At 44.4% G+C, this 19,365-nt stretch overlaps 1 protein-coding gene across 7 annotated transcripts in view; it reads left to right on the top strand.

The window, feature by feature from the left end:
- Positions 1–19,365, top strand: part of LOC126470165 (cAMP-regulated phosphoprotein 21) — a 1,039,480-nt gene that overhangs the window by 289,997 nt on the left and 730,118 nt on the right. The window lies entirely within an intron of this gene.

Raw genomic sequence — 19,365 nt, 5'->3', positions numbered from 1 at the left:
CGGAATTGAAAAACAACTGCTATCACTTAGTAGCGGAAAAGCATCCGGACCAGACGAGATACCCTTAAGATTCTACAGTGATTATGCTAAAGAACTTGCCCCCTTTCTATCAGCAATTTATCGTAGATCGCTGGAAGAACGTAAAGTACCTAGCGACTGGAAGAAAGCGCAGGTCGTTCCCATTTTCAAGAAGGGTCATAAATCAGATGCGAATAATTATAGGCCTATTTCGCTTACGTCAATCTGTTGTAGAATAATGGAACATGTTTTGTGTTCTCGTATTATGACGTTCTTAGATAATACAAATCTCCTTCATCATAACCAACATGGATTCCGCAAACAGAGATCATGTGAAACTCAGCTCGCCCTATTTGCCCAAGAAATTCACAGTGCCGTAGACACTGGCGAGCAGATTGATGCCGTATTCCTGGAATTCAGGAAGGCATTTGATACGGTTCCGCACTTACGTTTAGTGAAAAAAATACGAGCTTACGGAATATCGGACCAGGTTTGTGATTGGATTCAGGATTTCCTAGAAGAAAGAACACAACATGTCATTCTTAACGGTTCAAAATCTGCAGATGTAGAGGTAATTTCGGGAGTACCGCAGGGAAGCGTGATAGGACCTTTATTGTTTACAATATACATAAATGACTTAGTTGACAACATCGGTAGCTCCGTGAGGCTATTTGCAGATGACACGGTTGTCTACAAGAAAGTAGCAACATCAGAAGACTCGTACGTACTCCAGGAGGACCTGCAGAGGATTAATGCATGGTGCGACAGCTGGCAGCTTTCCCTAAACGTAGATAAATGTAATATAATGCGCATACATAGGGGCATAAATCCATTCCAGTACGATTATGCCATAGGTGGTAAATCATTGGAAGCGGTAACGACCGTAAAATACTTAGGAGTTACTATCCGGAGCGATCTGAAGTGGAATGATCACATAAAACAAATAGTGGGAAAAGCAGGCGCCAGGTTGAGATTCATAGGAAGAATTCTAAGAAAATGTGACTCATCGACGAAAGAAGTAGCTTACAAAACGCTTGTTCGTCCGATTCTTGAGTATTGCTCATCAGTATGGGACCTTTACCAGGTTGGATTAATAGAAGAGATAGACATGATCCAGCGAAAAGCAGCGCGATTCGTCATGGGGACATTTAGTAAGCGCGAGAGCGTTACGGAGATGCTGAACAAGCTCCAGTGGCGGACACTTCAAGAAAGGCGTTACGCAATACGGAGAGGTTTATTATTGAAATTACGAGAGAGCACATTCCGGGAAGAGATGGGCAACATATTACTACCGCCCACATATATCTCGCGTAATGATCACAACGAAAAGATCCGAGAAATTAGAGCAAATACGGAGACTTACAAGCAGTCGTTCTTTCCACGCACAATTCGTGAATGGAACAGGGAAGGGGGGATCAGATAGTGGTACAATAAGTACCCTCCGCCACACACCGTAAGGTGGCTCGCGGAGTATAGATGTAGATGTAGATGAACAGTGCAGATATTGACGGTATGCGCGGTGTGTTTTGTTTGGAAAAGGCTAGTTCCATTCACCCACGAACCTCCAAAATTTAGTCGGTGTAGCTCGGGTTCGACCTGTATAATAAGTAACAGAATAAAAGAAAAGCCACTGAGGAAGGCGAGCTATGCGCAGAACTAATTTGGGGAGAATACATACAGTGTTTGCATCAAACCCCATATTGTTTTCCTGCGGCTTCGGATCAATCAGGAGAAGAGCAAAGTTTACAATGATTATCGCATAGACGATCTACATCGCAGGATGAGAGCCGAACAAAACCGCCCCATATCTTTTACCGCTAGTCGTACAAGACGCACAACACCCTACCTTTCGCTCTCCGTTTGGTACTTTCTTACTTGACATCCGATTTCAGAACGGGGCGAATATTAATCACGACCTGAAGCACTTCCTTACGGAACATTGTCCACAGTATGCTTGCATGTATAGGATGGCTTTAGAAGTGAGGCGGGTGTTTCATACGTCTCGTTCACCCCTCAAACGACACATACGGAATGTTTGCGGTGCCGCCTGAATAGTCTGTTCAAATGTGTGTGAAATCTTATGGGATTTAACTGTTACGGTCATCAGTCCCTAAGCTCACACACTACTTAACCTAAATTATCCTAAGGAGAAACACACACACCCAAATCCGAGGGAAGACTCGAACCTCCGCCGGGACCAGCCGCACAGTCCGTGACTGCAGCGCCCCAGACCGCTCGGCTAATCCCGCGCGACTGAATAGTCTGTCTGCACAGCGGAGTTACTGGCCATCAGGGAGACTATTTATTGTGACACTTTCAGCTCGTATTGACCTTCACGGTCTCCTAAAGTGTGTTGCAGAGACTAAAACATCCTACCTTTCATACATTGACTAGCAGATATGTCGTAGATGTCACGGAGGCCGTACTAGACGCGCTGACATTGGACGTTGACGTTCGCTTACTTTGGATAAAAGGGCATCGACACATTCTACATAATGAAACTGTTTACCGCCTAGCTAAGAGGAGGATTATGGAAGGACAGTTCCGCCCAACACCAATCCCAATTTCAAATCGACGTTCAAGAAAGCTGCTTATCGCAATTGTGAATGGGACGTATCTCAGCTCTACAAGGCCCGCCTCCTGGCGGCCATACAATCGAACTTTTCTTCTAGGCCATGTCTTACCTCAGTGAAGTTTAGTAAACGTCATGTGACCTCTCTTATCGCTTCTGGACACTGTGATCAGGACCCAACAGCAGCTGTGGAGCTGAACAACGTCATATTGGCGTGTATTAAGATCTCGACCGCACAGGCATTCTTGTACAAAAAACTGGTTGCGAGGGGCTACCCTCTTCCTACAAGCGTAACTGCTTAATTTCACCAGTTCGATGTACATAGGCATTATTTGCTCGCGAACTATTTAAAAGACGCCGGTATCCACGCTTGATCAGTAAGCAGTGTGGATTTTGTCCTCGTATGAAGCCGCCTAGTTCGAAAACAGAGACATGTATTTGTGTCTTTCCTTTGCTTAATGTACTTACCTTTGTAAACGGCGCCGTTTTCAAGCTTTCAAATATAAGTTGCTGTGTATGCCATTCTCCTCTCGAACCGGTCCGGTTTTGGAACCTGAGCCGAAATTTTGTGTTTGTTTAATTTATATAATGAACTTTTCTTTGTACTTCACACTCTTATCATTATAATTATTCTGTAGTGAAAACTGTACTAATGTCAACTTGGCACTGTCATAACTGCTACTGACTGCCTGGTGTTCGCCTTTTAGTGTTTATGTTTTACATTAAGAACGTATGTTTTGTACATCGAATTCTTTGTATTTTTCTACAGTGGAAATTGCAAGTATATTAATATGACACTTTTGTAACAGCTGTTGGTTGTATGGTCCTCGCTTCTCAAACCCAAAAATAAACAAATAATTAAAAAATCAGCCCTACTACGCGTTCATAAGTGCTATTCACGTTGCAGACGTTAATTATGACTTTGTGAGAACGTTATGGACTATATTAACGATAAATGAATGAAGAACTAGCGACACCGTTTACCTTAATAACCGGGAATAGCTCTTTCCTTAGTACTTCAGCAATTTCGAGCAATTTAAATTCACAAGTGAACCCTGACTGCCGACTTATATAGCGCAGCAACGTCTTCTGCATGGAGAAGCGGAAGGCTGTAGGGTGAGGCGCGTCGAAATGTAGCATGAAACGGGCGCGGCTGATCCGATTATTTTGTCCGCAGCGTAAACATCCCCCACCACTGCCACTCAACCACAATACATCGTTGCCCGCGCCGACGTCTCGCTACAGTCAGCGGGCTCCCCAGACATGCTGCCCAGCACGGACGTAGCAGTCCTCATTTAAGCCATAAACGTTATCAAGTTAAGCTGTGAAACGACAAATTTGCTGAAACGTTATCTGCCTTTTCATTGAAGCTGAAGATGTATTCTCAGGTTTGTAATCTCATATACGAGAAGTTTGTTACAGACGGCCAACAGGCTACGGTACATTACAGTTTCCTGTGATTGTTTGCGCTATCCTCTACTTAACCTATTTTTGGCACAGAGAGGGGTAAAATATGCTGCTGTAAAACTTTTCGATAAATTACCAGATGAAATAAAATGTGTGACGGACAACAATAATAGTTTCAAAAATAAATTGAAATCATATCTCCTTGACAACTCCTTCTATACGATAGATGAATTCGTGAATAGGAATAAATAAATCTATAGGTATAATATATGCAATTTGTGCCATTTAAGGGACTGGGGTAGGTAATAAAAGAAAAAGCTCTTGATTCATGTGTGCATTTCTTATGCACTTGACACGTTCCACATCGTAACGGTTTTCGTCAGATCAATCAGTGGAACACGTAACTAACTATCTGAACCACCAATGTACTGTATAACTAGAATTATTTTAGAAAAATTATTGCAGAAAAAATCGTTACCCTGAGGCGAGAAAGATACGCTAATGTGTGTGAAAAATGGAACTCCTAAAAGGAATGGCCTAAATGAACGCACTAAGTGAAGCGGCACCATCTTAAGACACTTAACTCACATTCTGGAGGAGAACTGGTTAAGTCGGCGTTCAGCAGCCCACATTTAGGTTTCGCATGGTTTTCTTAAACCGCTTAAGATAAATGCTGGAATGGTTACTTTCGATGGGATACGGATGATTTCTTTTCCCATTTTACCCATGCGCCATTTGTCATGATGGAGTCCTCGATAGAACGTTACACTGTAAATCCATTATGTGTTATAGCTAACTTCGAACAAATAGCTATAACTAGCGGCAAAAGAGAAATAGTGCACCACAAAAATAAGGATAAACATTGTGAACAGTATGAAAAAATGGTTCAAATGGCTCTGAGCACTATGGGACTTAACAGCTGTGGTCATCAGTCCCCTAGAACTTAGAAGTAATTAAACCTAACTAATCTAATGACATCACACACATCCATGCCCGAGGCAGGATTCGAACCTGCGACCGCAGCGGTCACACGGTTCCAGACTGAAGCGCCTAGAAACGCACGGCCACACCGGCCGGCGAACAGTATGAAAGAAAAACTTTGGAATATAAGGAAGCGCATATGTTTCGGAAATGACGTGGTAGTGCGACCTCCAGAAGAGATGAGAGGAGCCGGCCGGAGTGGCCGAGCGGTTCTAGGCGCTACGGTCTAGAACCGCGCGACCGCTACTGTCGCAGGTTCGAATCCTGCCTCGGGCATGGATGTGTGTGATGTCCTTAGGTTAGTTTGGTTTAAGTAGTTCTAAGCTCTAGGGGACTGGTGACCTCAGAAGTTAAGTCCCATAGTGCTCAGAGCCATTTGAACCATTTGAACCAGATGAGAGGAAACGCAGATGCCAACAAACCATCCCACTGAAGATGCCATAGAGTAAAAAAAGGCGAAACGCGCATGGGAGAAAAAATTACAATTGGAATTTGCAATTGCGGTTTTATTTACAAAACAAATACGTGTGTGCTTGCTGCGGAGGATGGCCACGAAAACAAACTTGTTAATTTTTAACCAGCTTTTCCTCGGCGTCCGCTGTTGGCGACCGCATATGTGAGTCAATTTTATCATGGCACCTAATTGTGTTGACGTAGCGTATTTAGTTATATTTAAATAACAGTTCTGAATAGAAATTTTGACCATTTTAAAAAAAATTGTTCAAATGGCTCTGAGCACTATGGGACTCAACATCTGAGGTCATCAGTCCCCTAGAACTTAGAACTACTTAAACCTAACTAACCTAAGGACATCACACACATCCATGCCCGAAACAGGATTCGAACCTGCGACCGTAGCAATTACTCGGTTCCGGACTGAAGTGCCTAGAACCGCACGGCCACCGCGGCCGGCCCATTATAAAATTCATACGACTGTCAACTTTATAAAAATTTAAAAATCGCTATTTGCGACTACGGTATATACACCCGAAAGAACAGCGTCACTTATGAGGTGCCTGCGTGTGGCTTGCTACAGACCAAGTACCGCCTCCATACACGCGGCAGTCAGATGAGGTCGCTCTGTAACGTTCTGCTGTTAGCCAATGCAGTTAATTGTCTTGTAACGTTCCACCTTTATTTTACATGTGGGTTTCGTTATTTTTATTATTTTATTATCACGCTGTTTTAAAGTGCCCTACATTAATATTTGTTTTTGGCAGTCCAGTACAGCGTAAGTCATCGACTACTTTAAAGTAAAAAAGGAAAAATCTCACCTGTTGTGATTTTAGTGGCTGTAGCATAGGGCCAACACAGCTGGCGGCGTCCTGTGCAATAAATGAGACTAAACAATAACCACAAACATGGCACAGCATGAAAATACTATGTTTTACACAGATTTTCAGTCTAATAACTAAAGTGGTCATTTATACAACATTTTAAAGGTTGAATACTGCTGATATAATTTAATTAATTTTAAAAAACTGTGTAACACATACTATTTTCATGTTGTGCAATGTTAATAATTGTTTCTAAGACACAGTATGCCAGTTACTCAAGACAGACATTGGTTATCTATGATGGCGCCCTTTAAGCTGTTGCATATTGTCTTCCAAAATAAATAATTATTCGAAAGTCCAAAGAAAAGTTTTTGTATGTGACGCAGTATGCTTTTACAAATTTAAGTTTAATACTATCAATAACTCAGAATCAGATATTGCGTTCAAACTCTACCAGCACTACTTAATTACATAGAAGTATTAAGCATCAGACGGTGTTATTCTGACGAATTATGCTCAGTAAAGTGTTGAAAATATGATCAATATATTTGGCGAATCGAATAGCAAAAGGATTTGCACTACAATCAGAATCGGTCTACACACCTAGTGACCACTTTACTTCAGACTATTACACGAAATTTCTAATATATCAGGTATTTTTAAGTTCGTTCGTTCTTAAATTAACCTTAGTTTATCTAGCTCAGGCCTGGCCAACATTTGTGCTCCCAAAGAGTGCTCGCACTCCGAGTCTGCTGAAAGCTCGTTTCCCGCACTGCCGGCCGGAGTGGTCGAGCGGTTCTGGGCGCTACATTCTGGAACCACGCGACCGCTACGGTCGCAGGTTCGAATCCTGCCTCGGCCATGGATGTGTGTGATGTCCTTAGGTTAGTTATGTTTAAGTAGTTCTAAGTTCTAGGGGACTGATGACCTCAGAAGTTAAGTCCCATAGTGCTCAGAGCCATTTGAACCATTTTCCCGCACCACTCGCTGTTGCGAGGAGCTGTGGCTGGGGCGGCTATACACTGAACGCTACATATGCGGGAAACTGTAGGAAGACGTCTTTGCAACACAGTGCACCTACTTCTGAGAGGCAAATACTGCAGCGTGCTTTTATAAGCAGGAGTTTATCAAGTGTCTATTTTCAACTTTTTATGTTTCTGCCAAAGCAATAGCTTTCATTAGTTATTATGCAGATGTAATCTATTAACTTGTACATCTACATGGATAACCTGCAAATCACATTTAAGTGCCTGGCAGAAGGTTCAGTCTCGTACAGCGTGGAAAAAACTAACACCTATATCTTTCTGTGTAAGCTCTGATTTCCCTTATTTTATTATGATTATGGTTTCTCTCTATGTAGGTCGGCGTCAACAAAATATTTTCGCAATCGGAGGAGAAAGTTTGTGATTGAAATTTTGTGAGAAGATTGAGCCGCAACGAAAAATGCCTTTGTTTTAATTATGCCCACCCAAAATTCTGTATCATTTCAGTGACACTCTCTCCCCTATTTCGCGACAATACAAAAGGTGCTGCCTTCTTTGAACTTTCTCGAGGTACTGCGTCAGTCCGCAGCATGGTTTGAGGCGCCATGTCACGGATTGCGCGGCTCCTCCCGCCGGTGGTTCAAGTCCTCCCTCGGGCATGGGTGTGTGTCCGTTATTCTTAGCATAAGGTAGTTTAACTTGCGTGTAAGTCTAGGGACCGATGAGCTCAGCAGTTTGGTCCCTTAGGAATCCACACACATTTGAACATTTTTTGACCCCGTCAGTCCTATCTGGTAAGGATCCCACACCGTGCACCAGTATTAGAAAAGAGGACGGACAAGCGTAGTGTATGCAATTTCTTTAGTAGATCTGTTACATTTTCTAAGTGTTCTGCCAATAGAATGCAGTCTTTGGTTATCCTTCCCCACAACATTTTCTATGAGTTCCCGCCAATTTAAGTTGTTCGTAATTGTAATTCCTAGGTATTTAGTTGATTTTACGGCCTGTATATTTGACTGATTTATCGTATAATCTACGTTTAACGGCTTCCTTTTAGCACTCATGTGGATGATCTCACTTTTTTCGTTACTTAGGGTCACTTGCCAATGTTTGCACCATAAAGATATCTTTTCTAAATATTTTTGCAATTTGTTTTGATCTTTTGATGACTTTACTAGTCGATAAACGACAGCATCATCTACAACCAATCTAGGACGGCAGCTCAAATTGTCTCCTAAATCGTTTATATACACTCCTGGAAATGGAAAAAAGAACACATTGACACCGGTGTGTCAGACCCACCATACTTGCTCCGGACACTGCGAGAGGGCTGTACAAGCAATGATCACACGCACGGCACAGCGGACACACCAGGAACCGCGGTGTTGGCCGTCGAATGGCGCTAGCTGCGCAGCATTTGTGCACCGCCGCCGTCAGTGTTAGCCAGTTTGCCGTGGCATACGGAGCTCCATCGCAGTCTTTAACACTGGTAGCATGCCGCGACAGCGTGGACGTGAACCGTATGTGCAGTTGACGGACTTTGAGCGAGGGCGTATAGTGGGCATGCGGGAGGCCGGGTGGACGTACCGCCGAATTGCTCAACACGTGGGGCGTGAGGTCTCCACAGTACATCGATGTTGTCGCCAGTGGTCGGCGGAAGGTGCACGTGCCCGTCGACCTGGGACCGGACCGCAGCGACGCACGGATGCACGCCAAGACCGTAGGATCCTACGCAGTGCCGTAGGGGACCGCACCGCCACTTCCCAGCAAATTAGGGACACTGTTGCTCCTGGGGTATCGGCGAGGACCATTCGCAACCGTCTCCATGAAGCTGGGCTACGGTCCCGCACACCGTTAGGCCGTCTTCCGCTCACGCCCCAACATCGTGCAGCCCGCCTCCAGTGGTGTCGCGACAGGCGTGAATGGAGGGACGAATGGAGACGTGTCGTCTTCAGCGATGAGAGTCGCTTCTACCTTGGTGCCAATGATGGTCGTATGCGTGTTTGGCGCCGTGCAGGTGAGCGCCACAATCAGGACTGCATACGACCGAGGCACACAGGGCCAACACCCGGCATCATGGTGTGGGGAGCGACCTCCTACACTGGCCGTACACCACTGGTGATCGTCGAGGGGACACTGAATAGTGCACGGTACATCCAAACCGTCATCGAACCCATCGTTCTACCATTCCTAGACCGGCAAGGGAACTTGCTGTTCCAACAGGACAATGCACGTCCGCATGTATCCCGTGCCACCCAACGTGCTCTAGAAGGTGTAAGTCAACTACCCTGGCCAGCAAGATCTCCGGATCTGTCCCCCATTGAGCATGTTTGGGACTGGATGAAGCGTCGTCTCACGCGGTCTGCACGTCCAGCACGAACGCTGGTCCAACTGAGGCGCCAGGTGGAAATGGCATGGCAAGCCGTTCCACAGGACTACATCCAGCATCTCTACGATCGTCTCCATGGGAGAATAGCAGCCTGCATTGCTGCGAAAGGTGGATATACACTGTACTAGTGCCGACATGGTGCATGCTCTGTTGCCTGTGCCTATGTGCCTGTGGTTCTGTCAGTGTGATCATGTGATGTATCTGACCCCAGGAATGTGTCAATAAAATTTCCCCTTCCTGGGACAATGAATTACGATGTTCTTATTTCAATTTCCAGGAGTGTAGATAAGGAACAACAAAGGGCCTATAATACTCTCTTGGGGAACGCCAGGAATCACTTCTGTTTTACTCGATAACTTTCCGTCAAGTACTACTAACTGTGGCCTCTCTGACGGGAAATGACGAATCCAGTCTCATAACTGAGACGATATTCCATAAGCACGCAATTTCACTACAAGCCGCTTGTGGGGTACAGTGTCAAAAGCGTTCTGAAAATCTAAAAATACGGAATCAATTTGAAGTCCCTTGTCAATAGTACTGAACATTTCGTGTGAGTTGGTGGGACTTTATCAATTTCACAATTGACGAAAAAACGTTTGCGAACATGTTGAACCAAACACTGAGGTAACTTTAGCTGCTTGTCTGCACAGTTGAGGGTATTTCTCGTGGAGTAACATTTTATAAAAGTCTCGTAAATTTCTGGAATGGACGAACATATCGTCGAAATGAGTGCCCCACTCTGCATCCGTCACCACATGTCTGAAGTAATGAGATACATTAGCAGCGAAAAGCGAAAACGATTGACAAATTAATCGAAGTCCATTTTCAGTCGTGCAAAGTCTTGCAGGTTCTTTGAGAACTCGTGATGAAATGTTTCAATTTCTGAAAAGTATTCAGAAATGTGTGGTCCAAAAATGACTGCCTTGAGTTATGGGAAATGTTTCATGTCATGAACTTGAAGCTGATTTTTCCACAGGATTAATTTTCGTGTGATAGCATCAGTATTGTCCGCCGCATCAGTTACCAGTCAAATCTCCCCTTCCATTAAAACACTTAAAGAATTAAAATAATTTGTGATGTCAACAATAAAAGATATTGTCACGACTCAACCTACACTTAACTCAGATTAATCCCTAATGGCCCCCTTCAGTACAACCACTATTCACCGCCGTTCGTCAGAAAACATGTGGATCGTATCGTCTTTGTCGAAGGTAGTGACTTTAAAATAAGCTCATAATAGTGCGATGGCATATTAAGCCCTTTTGATTGGCCTTTAAACGATATGGAAAGTAAGGCATTCCCATTAGGCATTTTTCGAGTAGCTTCTCCACTTTTCCTTTTTTGGACAACTGCGTAGATGCCATAGTACGCCTAACGCAGAATGTAAATCAAATTTAACGCAGGTTTACTGTCAGCAAATTGCTTGGGGTCTCACAAGTTCACCGCCTAGCTGTAGCGACGTCCGGCAGCAGCATTCATTTGTCCTCTTCCTCCTCACCCCTCAGCCCCACTCGCCTCAACGCTCCGAGCCCTAGGCAGGAGCGCGACTTGAGCCCTTACGCTAGCGGAGAGCTGTCCGTCAAGACCTGTATCTGGCTTCTGTTTTTACTCCAGTCATTTACTGGCATCAGACGACGAACTGTCTGAAGTAACAAAAGATCGTACCCAGGTCTACTTCTACTAAGGTAAACAGCTTTTCAGCACACCACATCATCGTAAGTGCAGCCACAACATTGTATGCGTTGTATCAACAATATGGCGGTGGGTCACATCCTGTTTGATTTAACGGGGAAAATACTGCCTTCAGTCCTCAGCAACGAACATGAAATAAAAACATACCAAACACAGCAACAAAAGATACTCGGTAGAGCACAGGAGGTAACAGAACGCTCGCTGAAGTATCAGTTCTGGAGTATTCGCAGACGTGTAATGCAGTCCGTCGATTTTTTGAATTTTTTAAAACAAACAAAACACAAAACATATGGCGTTGTGCATTACAGCTGTCAGCTTCAACTTTAAGAAATTCTCATATTTCTAGTTTTAGTATCTTCTATCCAGATGCACAGTATAGGAACCACATTTTATATATTCACTTCGTCTCCAGCAAAAATAAAATGTTTCTCTCTGGTCTCAGCTTGCATTTCATTGATTCACTCGAACAGAATCTAAACGTTTCTATGTATTACGCAACGGGTCATTACTTAAGGTAACAGCAATGTTTTAGTTCTGCTCAATATAGTAATCACATAAGATCAACCGCGGGCTTTCTTCCGCTCACTTGTTTCATGCATTAACTTGAATCCGAGCAAATAGCTTTGGGAAAAGCTTTGATAGGCTGAATCCTAATTATATATAAAACTGTGTCGACAGTTATTTCATTTACACTTTGCGCGAATCTTATATGTATATGCTATTTTGATGACGCCCCCCTTTCTAAATTTACATACACATCTCCATCTACATACGGACTCTGCGAGCCATCGTATGATGTGTGGTTCAGAGTACGTTGCACCGCTACTAGTCATTTCCTTCCTGTTGAAGTCGCAAACAGACGGAGCGAAGAACGACCGTCTATACGCCTCCGTAAAAGCGCTAATTACTCTTTTCTTATGGTTCAAATGGCTCCGAGCACTATGCGCCTTAACTTCCGAGGTCATCAGTCGCCTAGAACTTAGAACTAATTAAACCTAACTAACCTAAGGACATCACACACATCCATGCCCGAGGCAGAATTCGAACCGGCAACCGTAGCGGTCGCTCGGCTCCAGACTGTAGCGCCTAGGACCGCACGGCCACTCCGGCCGGCCTTTTCTTATGTTTGTGGTCCTTACACGAAAAGTAGGTTGATGGCAGTAGGATCGTTCTCCAGTCAGATTCAAACGCCAGGTCTCTAAATTTTCTCTACAGCCTTCCTCGAAAACAGCGCCATTTTCCTTCCAGGGAATCTCATTTAAATTCCCAAAGCATATTCGTAATACTTGCGTGTTGATCGAACCGATCGGTAACAAGTATAGCAGTCTGTCTCTGAATTGCTTCGACCTAGTGAGGATCCTAAACACTCGAGCAGTACTCAAGAATGGGTCGCAAAAATGGCTCTGAGCACTATGCGACTTAACTTCTGAGGTCATCAGTCGCCTAGAACTTAGAACTTATTAAACCTAACTAACCTAAGGACATCACACACATCCATGCCTGCGGCAGGATTCGAACCTGCGACCGTAGCGGTCGCTCGGTTCCAGACTGTAGCGCCTAGAACCGCACGGCCACTCCGGCCGGCAATGGGTCTCACTAGTGTTCTATATGCGATCTCCTTTACAGATGAACCACACTTTCTTAAGACGCTCTCAATAAACTGAAGTCGACAATTCGCCTTCGCTACTATAATCCCTACGTGGACCTCTAAATTCATATTGCTTTGCAGCGAGGCGCCTAGATATTTCAAATGGTTCAAATGGCTCTAAGCACTATGAGACTTAACATCTGAGATCATCAGTCCCCTAGACTTAGAACTACCTAAACCTAACTAACCTAAGGACATCACACACATCCATGCCCGAGGCAGGATTCGAACCTGCGACCGCAGCAGCAGCGCGGTTCCGGGCTGAAGCGCCTAGAACCGCTCGGGCACTACGGCCGGCGCCTAGATATTTAATCGACCTGACTGTGTCAAGTAGCTCACTACTAATATGCAGGATTCGAACCTGCGACCGCAGCAGCAGCGCGGTTCCGGGCTGAAGCGCCTAGAACCGCTCGGGCACTACGGCCGGCGCCTAGATATTTAATCGACCTGACTGTGTCAAGTAGCTCACTACTAATGTAGTATTCGAACATTACGGGATTGTCTTTCCTACTCATCTGCATGAATTTACATCGTTCTGCATTTAGACGTAGTAGCCGCTCATCACACCAACTAGAAATTTTGTCTGTCATCAGGTATCCTCCTACAGTCAGTCAACGGCACATTCTCGTAAATCGCAGCATCATCAGCATACTGCCGTGGAATTTGCAAAATAAGTTGCATCCTTTTGAGAGAAATGTATGTACATATTTGTAATATTTTGGCTCAGTTATTTCGTCCAAACCAAGTCATTTCATTTATTATATTTAATTAACAAAGTTACATGTTACCATCCAGCCATATTGTGTACACTTCTTGCCACCAGCTTTATCATGTAAATGCTCTGAGAAGGCACGAAAAATTAAGGTTCCATGGTGCATTACATGTTAAGACCTCTCACCATATGAGGGTACCTCCAGCTGTCTCTAAAATGATCTTTGTTGGTCCAGGTGTTACAGTGTGGGGAGACATAATGCTGCATGGGCGTACTGACCTCAGAACTTTCGAACGCTCTACACTCACCGGTCAACGTCATTGTGGCACAATACTCCTTCCCCACGTGCGTCTTTTCAGGGATTCATTCGGCCCTGACTTCATTTTTGTGGATGACAGTGCGCGACCTCATCGAGCAGCGCAGGTGGACGAACTCTAGGAACGAGAAGATACTCGCCAACTGGACCGGCCGGCCCGTTCCACATACTTAAATCCCATCGAGCACGTGTGGTATGCGTTGGGGAAACGTATTGTAGCGCGTCCACATGCACCAAGTACCATTCAGCAGTCATCAACCGCGCTGGTGGAGGAATGGAACACAGTACCACAATAACATGGGAGAATGCTGCAAAGTATGGACTGCCGACCGAGGTGACCACACACCCTATTAAGAGGCGTGTCCTGTCCTTTGAAATTTCGAGGTCACTTCAGTGTAATTATTGTCTTTGAATAAAAGATTCATTTCTGCTGGTCACATTACGTATTTCTTTCACTTATCTTCTGTGCCACACTGCAGCAATTCATTCTTTGTGTACTCCAAGTTCCAACGAGCTAGTTTATTGGACAGTGAAATATCACACCGAAGTTACTGTCATCCTTATGTTTTGCGCGCTTGTGCAAATAGTGCTGTCAGTCAATCATTCGCATATTGATGTAATGTTGCAGAACGTTAAAAAAAATTGCCGACGGAAGTTATGTCCATACTAAAAACTTAAAATATTACGTGGTTACAAGAAATGAAAAAATCGTGGTAAAAATCTGATCCATGGGTTGTGTAATTTTCTCTTGTGTGTCTTCAACTATATATGTCAAATTAAAACATTTCATAATATTAATATTAGAAATGACTCTAGAACGGTACACCGTCTTTAGTTACCCGTATTGCTTGGATTAAAGCCATTTAAAAGGACGATTTAGACTTCGGGTTAGCATTTGGTACACGCCTGACCCGTGTCCATTTACATCGCGTAACAGGTCCATGATGGATGTCTCATGTTGGCAGAACAGGTCGCCCGTGAGGAACCATGTGGACTAACGCGTTTCCTGAGCTACTTCATCTCCGTCCCGAGTTCACTTTGCCTTTGTTGGCAACTAGGAATAAAGCTAAGGCTAATAAATATATAATTTGCTAATGTTGTCTCATTAACGCTTAAGGCACCTGATGGGCCCACTCCACCACTCTCCACGCTTTGCCATCCTTCAACTGCAAGGATCACAGCCCACCGAACCTTATAGTATTATACACTAAAGGCGTGGTTTTGGGTTCGAGCCTTGATCTGACACAGTTTTAATCTGTTAGGTTACTTCAAAACAGCGTACACTACGCTGCAGAGAATCATTTTAAATAAATACGAATATCTCAGAATTAAATTACAATGATACTTCGTACGGCAAAAAAAAAAAAAAAAAAAAAAGAAACTGTCAGTGTAACACGGCAGGTTTTCACGCCAGAGGTCCTCGCATTGTTAAAACAAATGCGTTAGAAATTCTCTAAAGTTTTCGAAAATGAAAAATCCAGAAAGTATGGCACCAGGGAATCGAAATTCTGAGCATAGGCAGAACACTTTAACAGCAATTGGTTATTAAAACTGTTGAAGGATAGCGTAAATGCTACGCTCACTCTTGTGTGATAGGATGGTCGGCGTTACGCCAAATTCAGACCGCCAAGAGTCGTAAGAGGGAAACATAAAACAAGGGCTAGTACGTATCCTCCGCGTGTAAGGGTGTGATATTTTGCTGAGAGGGGGAGAGTTATCAGCGTGCTGTAAATACGTATGTCACGCCGTGACATTTCGGCTCGTGTGGTGTATGCTCCTACAACACTGAAGCAGATGGGAACAGAAAAAGGGCTGTGTGCAGGAATGGCTGCGTATTGCACAGACAGATGTGAGCACAACACGCGATGTCCACCGTCTGCTCCACATGGCACCAATAGAGCGCACAGTTTCGTGGACACTGTTGGCCTTGCCGGCCACCTCTCTGCGCCGACTGTTCAACGGCTTTTGCTACGGGATGATCTACTGGCAGCCACGTAATGGCACCGCCAATATTTTCCACAAACCAGAAACGCTTCAGAATGCAGTGGTCACGTAAATACTGTTACTGGCTTTTAGAGTGGTAGAATCTAACGTTTTCGGACAAGTCTCCCTCCGGTTTGTCTCTAGAGCGGGATAAAATCACTTGGGGAACTATTTCTCAAAGGAAATGAGCACGTAGAGACTGTCAGTATAACAGATAATGTACACTGATGAGCCAAAAAGTTATGACCACCTGCTTAATAGCTTGTTTGTCCGTCTTTGAAATGAAATATATCACTGATTCTGCGTATCATGAATCCGACAGTTTGTTGGTAGGTTTGAGGACGTATGTGACATTAGCTGTCTACGCACAGATCATGTAATTCGAGTAAATAACGCCCCGCTGATTTGCGGCGATTGAGTCCGATAGCGACACAGATGTGTTCCATAGGAATTACATCAGGTGAGTTAGGTCGCCGAGAAATCATCGTGAGTTCACTATAATGCTCCTCAAACCACTATAGCACGGTTCTGGCTCCGAGTCACGGACAATTATACTGTTGAAAGATGAGATCGCCTTCGGGGAAAACACCGAGCACGAAGGGATGCAGGTTGTTCGCAGCTGTAAGCGTGTCTTCGATTACTACCACAAGCCCCACGCAAGCGCAGGAGAATGTCTCCCATAGCATAATACTGTTCCCAACAGCCTGCGCAGCCTGCGACCGTAGCGCGCTGCCCGTTTCGAGCCGCTTTTCACCTGGATAATGACGTTTGTGGAGACGAAAATCGACCTATTGTAGGAAAAATGTGATTCACGCGAGCAGCCGATAGGTTTCCATTGATCGACGGTCGAATCCTGATGTTCCCGTGTCCATTGCAATCGTAACTGACGATGTCGCTGGGTCAACATGTGAACACGTAGTGGTGGTCTCCTGCGGAGCTCAATTTTCAACACTGTACAACGTACGGTGTGCTCCGAAAGATTTGTGGGTGCCCCGGCATTGTGCTCTTTCGGCAGACTTGCCAATGATCACCATCTATTCTACTGTACAGAGCAGACAATCCTTCGAACCCCACTATCTGTGAAGCGTTGTGGACGTCCAACCATTTAGCGCTTAGTGGTAGTTTCACTGTCCTTAAACCTCTTTCCGTAGATCCTCACGACAGTAGCACGTGAACGTTCGACCAGCTTCGCCGTTTTCGAGATACTCGTTCAGAGCCTCTGAGTTTTTAAAGTCGCTTATCTCAATGGATTTTCCCATTTGCAGCCTATATCTTCGCTAGGTTGATCTCCCGTCTGTGTCTGCTCCGAGTACGTACTTTCGTTACCGTGTCACGTGTCAGCAACGCCACCAGGCGGCATCCAACGTCGTGGGGGACATTACTCATAATGTTTTGGCTTGTCAGTGTATGTTAAACGGCTGTCACATTTGATAAGCCAACCAACGAAGTGTTACTGTAGGTTAGCGTTGCCTACTGAAATAGTAATCCATAATATTCATAACAGTGAACTGTATTAACGTATTTTGCAGTTGACATCAGGTAACACTGTACAAACTTATCATATACAAATATTTTGTTTGCCGGCCCCGGTGGCCGAGCGGTACGAGCCGCTTCAGTCCGGAACCGCGAGACTGCTACGGTCGCAGGTTCAAATCCTGCCTCGGGCATGGATGTGTGTGATGTCCTTAGATTAGTTAGGTTTAAGTAGTTCTAAGGGACTGATGACCTCAAATGTTAAGTCCCATACTGCTCAGAGCCATTTGAACAATTTTTTGAATTATTTAGCTTACATGCTTCAAAACTGTCAGTACCAAATGGTTCAAATGGCTCTGAGCACTATGGGACTTAACATCTGAGGTCATCAGTCCCTTATAACTTAGAACTACTTAAACCTAACTGACCTAAGGACATCACACACATCCATGCCCGAGGCAGGATTCGAACCTGCGACCGTAGCAGTCGCGCGGTTCCGGACTGAAGCGCCTAGAACCGCTCGGCCACCGCGGCCGGCTGTCAGTACCAACACTTTCTATTTTTTGTCTTAGTTTCAGCGACTCAGGATGATTTTTTAATGCTTTTACCTTTGGACCTTGAAAGCCTGTTCTGACGGTGTTTGTTTGTTTGCATGTTACATTTACTTATTCATTTATTTCAACTCACAGTAAGGGACAGTGGCATTTCTTAATTGCTTATCACGTTTATCAGTGTTACAAATGTTGCCCAACTTGACGACCACCTGCAGCCATGTTAGCCTGGAACCGCAGTGGATGGAATATTCAGCTGTCGTGGTACACCTTGTGCGTTATTGGAAGATCGCACATCGCTTCCAGCATTCTCAGCCATGACAGCAGTAACGTCCTTAGCAATTTGTAGCACAATTTGCCGTCGGCCACTCTCAGGAGTAATTCCCAAATCCTCAGTTAATTCGAGCTTCTGAAGCATGTTCTTCAACCCCAGGGGAAAGAGGACCTCTCCTTATTCCTTACATGCGCCAATACATTGCTGTTGTTTTGATAAAAGAACTTCACCAGTAAAGCCTTGCTGATGACAGTTCTGTCACAGAAAATTGCAACTATGCTGATTTACATACCGGCCGATGGTGTGAACGTGTACAAAATTTACTCTAACACCCGAGCATTTCTTCTGGGCGCTTCACGTTTTCGACTTCTTTTTTTTTTGTTGGCAGTGTATTTACGACCTGTGGGGCACCAGCTCCTCGAAATATATCGCTTTAGTATATTTACTGCTTTTCTGTTAAATTCTTCATGGTGTAACATCTGTCTTGTCTAGATATGAAGCAGTGCATATTATTTGTATCGATGAATACGTTCACCGCAGGTGGTCCCAAAAGTAAAAGTCCCGGTATAAAATGAACAAAAGTTTATCTCAGTTAAGTAAATACTATTGGAGACAAGTCTTGAAAAGTCATGAACAAAATAAGCTCTTCAGGTTGATCACCACCCAACCCTTCGGCTTGGTGATGGAGAAAAAGTTCTTAGTTAAATCTTCTTAGCAACCGTAGCTTAAAGCAAGTCCAGAATAAACTCTTATGATTTGAACACAAAACAGTCCATCTACCTGGCCTTGAGGGGAATAAAAAGTTTTTAACTTACGTTTTTGGCCAAACCAAGTCCTATCAGAAGTTATTGACACACTTAGTATAGAGACAAAGTCCGACAAAAATTCTACATCTACATCTACATGGTTACTCTGCAATTCACACTTAAATGCCTGGCAGAGGGTTCATCGAACCATTTTCATACTACTTCTCTACCATTCCACTCTCGAATGTCGCGTGGGAAGAAGGAACAGCCGGCCGGAGTGGCCGTGCGGTTCTGGGCGCTACAGTCTGGAGCCGAGCGACCGCTACGGTCGCAGGTCCGAATC

The sequence above is a fragment of the Schistocerca serialis genome, chromosome 3 (assembly GCF_023864345.2).
Source record: "Schistocerca serialis cubense isolate TAMUIC-IGC-003099 chromosome 3, iqSchSeri2.2, whole genome shotgun sequence".
In the NCBI taxonomy this organism is placed as follows: domain Eukaryota; kingdom Metazoa; phylum Arthropoda; class Insecta; order Orthoptera; family Acrididae; genus Schistocerca; species Schistocerca serialis.
This window is presented reverse-complemented; position numbering and strand designations above follow the sequence as displayed.